A 6,158-nucleotide genomic window follows, 5' to 3' on the forward strand; every position below is an offset into this window, starting at 1 on the left:
CCCCTCTTCACGCCTATTTTTAGCAAAACAAGGCATTTGGGGTCATGACAGCTCGCCCAGGCAAGCTGTTACTTCATTCTGAAGCAACCTTGCTCACCCAGGCGACTTGATTACTTCACCATGAAGTTATTTGGTGGCCTGGGTGAGCCAGGGGTCAGAAAAAGCTTCCAAATGACCCTTTTGCTCTCCCTTTTGGGTATTTTCCGCATTCCATACCGAAACGTTGCAAAACCTTTCGTATTGCGCAACAACTAGTGCCAAGCAGCCCAATTCGGCTAGCAAGAATCAAAACTTTAGCAAATGATAGTCCCTGAATGAAATTAGGGTATGACAGCGACCTATAAGGAATATTCTGTGAATACCTTCTATTTTCGTCTATTCTATCATTTCCTTAAATTCAAATGTTATCAATTCAAAATAAAGAAAGGCAAAGTGAATTTGTATAAGATAGAACACATATACTTCCCTTTTCCAGTGTCACAAACTTTTTGCTCAATGTTGATCATTTCAAAAGGTGTGTGAGTAGACTAGTTGGATGCGTGGGATAACCAAAATGAAGTGTATAACACCGATTATCATAATGAGTGAACACCTTTTGGTTTTAGCACATTGGACATTGGATAAATAGTATACATAACAATTTCCCTTAGAGTATGGAAGATTCAAAATATTGTTAATTTAACATTTGAACATGTCCGCTTGTCCAAAATTCATTAGAACATCAATAATTTATACTTATTGTTATTCATCAAAATCCAAGATAGATGAGAAGATTGGTTGTCCAGACCTAACATATGATACAAAACCCTATAGCAAGTGACAAATCGATTCCCCCCAAACTAATTTTTCACTTGCTTTATATTTTCTTTACGTAATTAAGAAATGATGAATCAATTTCTTAACTATTTTTTATACACTTTTAGAAATCGATTCCCTAGGAACTGATTTCTAAACATCCTTTTTTTTAGAAGCCAATTATGAAATTAGTTTCCAAGAACCGATTTCATAATTGTTTTCTTATTTTCTTTCAATGTTTTTTTTGTTATTTCTTTAAATTTCTTTTTTTTTATTAAATTGTTTTTATATCTTTTTAATAATTATTTTTTCCTTTTTAATTATCTATATTTATGTTTCAATTGTTTAAACTGAAAATAATTTTATTTTTGTATTATTGAAATCTTTTTTAAAAGTGTGAACACTTTGTAGCTTGAGAACTCACTAAGTTTGTGATAACAAAATGGAAATAGAAACATCTTGCATAATGGTGGATTTATAACCATGTGTTTAGAAGGTAAAGAAAGACATTAATAAAATGAAATAAAATATTTTACATGACACAACAAGATGACAAAATATAACAATTTTTTTATATAAATTTTAGGAACATTGACACACATTCTCTTGAACACACCCCTTCATATATTTTACAGTTTTAGAATAAAAAAGATTGGACAATAGCTCACCTTAACATACACATCATGTACTATAACAATATATCCAATTTTGTTTTTTTAAAATATTGTCGATTTCTATTTCTCAGTTTAAAAGTTCTTATAGTACAATAATTAATTGATTGACCATGACTCCATGACTAGTGTAGTGTAGCCTCATTACTCGAATAAAAGATATAGAATATTTTGATACTAAAACTAAAAAAAAAAATAGTGTTTTAATTCCTTTGTATTTTCATTTTATTTGATTATTAAAATACATATTTGAAATTTAAAAAATTGTAACCAACAAGTTTAATTGAACTAAAATATTTAAATTATAATATATATATATATATATATATATATATATATATATATATATAATTACAAAAATAGAACTCGGTATTTAAATTTGAAACAATACATCAAAATTTTTAAAATACAAAGAATATGACATAAATTTAACGTTGTTGGCTTGAGCCTACACAATATGGGCAATTTTTCTTTGAATGACTTGGGATGCAACACATGGAACATTGCTTTGGTTGACCTAATCCTCGAATATCCATTTCAGTGTGGATATGAGAGAGGAGACAAGGCAACCCTTAGAATTTCATTTCTTCTTTGGGTCGGGGCAGATTATTGGCTTGGGACATGGTAGCCAATACGCTTTGTTGCCCAATTCCCCAAACAATCCTATGTATATGTTGGACACACTTTGGAATGTATACATAAGATGTATGTAGTTCCTGTACTCATAGTGAGCATGCTTACAAGCAACACCAACATTAGAACAAGGCATGTGCAATTTTTGGAATTTGCCATAGTCACACCACCTTTTATCCAGCTTGACCATGAAATTTTCGGTGAGTCGAACCTCTCTTGGGTTAATTGTCTCTTGGACCAAGAATAGTGTGTTGCATTGATCGAAGTTAAGAACAATTTGAGTGTTTGCCTTTCTTTGTGCGTCTTCCATGACCTTATTTAGTACTTGCATATAAACTTAGCTAGATGTAAGCATTGTTGTGACTTCTCTCCCTCTTTTGTTAAACAATGCATTACACCTTATATATGTTGATTTTGCTAGCACACTTACTGGCAAATTTTGTGATTTCTTTACGGAATTAATCAATTAAGCAAGATTGGTGTATGAATGTATGTATACATGATTTTGATGATGTCAAAAGAAGAATCAAACAAGAGTCATTTGCTTCAAGATTAATACAAGATTGTTTCAACAAACAAAGTCTTGATTCAAGATTTCTTCAAGATCAAGCCTTGCCTCAAAACGAAAGGTTTCAAGTCATCCAAGGCTCATGTAATCGATTACCAATACATGTAATCGATTACCAAAGGTTTGAAAGTGTGTAATCGGTTACACATCATATGTAATCGATTACCAGAGACTGAACGTTGGGAATTCAAATTTTAAATGATGAGTCACAACTGTTCAAGAAAAATAACTGTGTAATCAATTGCACTAATGCTGTAATCGATTACCAGAGAAGATTTTCAAGGAATATCGCCAACAGTCACATCTTATCATTTGGATTTTGAATGGCCATCAAAGGCCTATATATGTGTGACTTAGGACGAAATTGGAGAGAGTTTTTCTGAACTGAAATGTCTTATCCTCTCAAAAAGATTCCATGGTCAAACACTTGCATATTCAATAAGGAATCTTGATTGATCTTCAATTGTAATATCTTTCTCTTTCAAGAGAGATTTCTTCTTCTCTTCTTCTTACTTCTGAAAAGGGACTAAGAGACCGAGGGTCTCTTGTTGTAAAGGATTCCTGAACACAAGGGAAGGGTTGTCCCTGTGTGGTTCAGACTTTGTAAAAGGAGTTTTACAAAGAGAGTGGAAAATCTCAAGTGGGTTGCTTGAGTACTGGATGTAGGCACGAAATTTTCCAAACCAGTATAAAACTATGTTTGCATTCTCTCTTCCCTTATCTCATTTATTTTGTTGCAATCAATTTTGTCTTGCATGTTTAAAGAACATTATTAAATTGATTGTTGCTTCTTCTGCATTCTAAGCCTATCCCTCTTAAGTTATTGAGGTCGCTGGTCCAATATGGTGGTCATGTTCCCTATTGTTGGCCATCATCCCATGCAAGAGTCCATTTTTCTTGTGGAATCTAGCTGAGCCAATTAATTGCTTGATCATCCTCTGCTTCCTCCCTCAAAATGTTGTAGTAGTGATTGAATGTAGGGTTTGTCCTTGCATATGCTGAGTAGTTAAGAACATACAATTTGAATACTATGAATAATACAAAATTAAGTGATATTTAATATGAAGAGAAAAAAGTTTGGCACTCACTCATATTGATAATTATTATTTTTTATGTCATTGTTCTTGAACCTCTTCATGTAATTTGGTGCAATATATTGAATGCAGAACACATGCACAAAATTTTGTGTCGTCCACCCACTATCACGTTTTAAGTAGGCACTTTTTATCGTCTCGTTCCTGTCTGAAATCAAACATAGACCATGTTGTGGGGTGGCATGTCTTTTTAAATTTTTGAGGAAGAAGAGCCATGCTTCCACTATTTCACCCTCGATAATGGCAAAGGCTATTGGAAGGATTTTATTGTTGCCATCTTGTGCAACTGTCACAAGGAGGGTTCCCTTGTACTTACCGTACAACCATGTTCCATCGACCTGAACCACAAACTTGCAATATTGAAACTCATTGATACATGGTCTGAAACTCCAAAAAATTTGATGGAATTTCATGAAACCCTTTACTATTTAACCTCCTTGTGGTGACATTGGTAATGTTTCCTTTTTCATGACCATACCAAGAAGAAATTGCTGCATAGCCTGCAACAATCTTGATAAATCATGGAACAACCTTTCCCAGTTTCCATAAATGTTTTCAATGATCTTTTGCTTTGCCAATCATGCTTTCCGATATGTGGTAGTGTTTCCTTCAATGCTTTTGATGTGTGATATCATGGTTGGCACTAAAGTTGATGGGTCATTTTCAATCAACGTGTGGATGTTTTTACTAATGAGCATATACAATAGCTTTTTATTATCTTGTAAGATTGATTGATTTAAACATGTATCGGGTTCATGGAGCTTTCTTATTTCTCACTGCTTACTTGCAAGGATGTATACTGCCCTACACCTCTAAGCTCAACTATTGTCATCACAAATGACAATTAGCTTTGTTGGTTTGATAGTTATGTGTTGTAGTTAAATCCTTTGCTCACATGATATTACTGCAAAACATGTTGTACTTCTTGTTTTGTTGGAAAATGCATCTCTTCAAAGAAAGTCTCGGTCGAATGTTGAACTTCTTTGCGATCCAATGTATGGCTATATTCAAAATCTTCAAAATTATGCATGTGTGGTGGTATGTAGTATGGTGGTACGGTTGTTATTGGAGAAACAAACCCAGCTTCTTTCTTATGATCTTCCTGGGGTTGATTGCATATAACTTCATCTTTGTCCTCACTAAAGGGACTGAGTTCTTTGTTAGGTAAGCTAGGCTCTGCTATAAACTCAGGCTCATTTGGTTAGGTTAATGAGGTAGGCTTTACTGCATGGGTACTCAAGTATGGGTGAGGTTGATCCTCAGTATCACTAAATGTTTGTGAGTCTAACAAATTGGTGGAAAATTGTGCGGAAAGAAGTTGAGTAAAAGAAGACGTGTTTGGTTCAAATAAATTTTGTTATGGTTGGGTTAAAGCAAAAATGTCTTGGGTTGCATAGGATGTATATGAGTAACAAGATTGATGATAATATTGAGGTTCATGAGATACTGGTTAAGGGTTTGGGGTGGGAAGTGTATGTAGCTGGATGTTTGCATACAATTCAATGCATGCAAGAGCCTTATGCTGGCGAACAACAAAAATCATACCTTTGATGTCTTCATCGTCAACAAGTTGTACTTCTGTAAACTTGAGCATTCCTTGCCTCACTACTTATGGGTATCAAAATGAAATATCGCATACTTGGTCTAGTGGTTGAAGTTGGAGCCCTTTGTGGATTTTTCTTTTCAAGGCTTCAAGTGTGAGGCCTCGCTTTGTTTGAAATAACATCGGGTAAGGGCATTGAAACATATCCCCTTCATCTATTTTGATTATTTGACCATTGTAGTGCACTAAACAATTGATAGATAAGGAAGACATGTTGAGTATTAGAGAAAGAATATGACAAAAGGTTTGTGTTTGCAAAGTTGGAAGAAAGTAACAGAGGAAGAAAGTATTGTGGGAATGTGTTAAATGAAGGCGAATATGACTTCTATATATAGGGGTCAGAGTTAAGGGTTTATGACCTAGGGTTAGGGTTTGAAGCATTGGATTCCCTGACGCAAAGCAAAAGTGTCTTTGACGTACTGCATAAAGTAAAAGTGTCCCTGACGCACTGACGTAAAGTAAAAGTTTCACTAACGCACTAACGTAAAGCAAAAGTGTCTTTGACGCACTGGTGTAAAGCAAAAGTGTCATTGACACACTGGTATAAATCAAATGTGTCTCTGACCTAGGATTTAGGATTCATTTATTATATTAGGGTTAGGGTTTTCGGTGCATATATAGGGTCTAGGGTCAAGAATTAGGGTTATGACCTAGGGTTAGGGTTTGAAGCATTGGATTCCCTGACATAAAACAAAAGTGACACTGACATGTTGTCGTAAAGTAAAAGTGTTTCTAACCTAGGGTTAGGGATAGGGTTAGGGTTAGTGGCCATGGTTCTATTAATATACTAGGGT

Source organism: Glycine soja, chromosome 20, assembly GCF_004193775.1.
Source record: "Glycine soja cultivar W05 chromosome 20, ASM419377v2, whole genome shotgun sequence".
In the NCBI taxonomy this organism is placed as follows: domain Eukaryota; kingdom Viridiplantae; phylum Streptophyta; class Magnoliopsida; order Fabales; family Fabaceae; genus Glycine; species Glycine soja.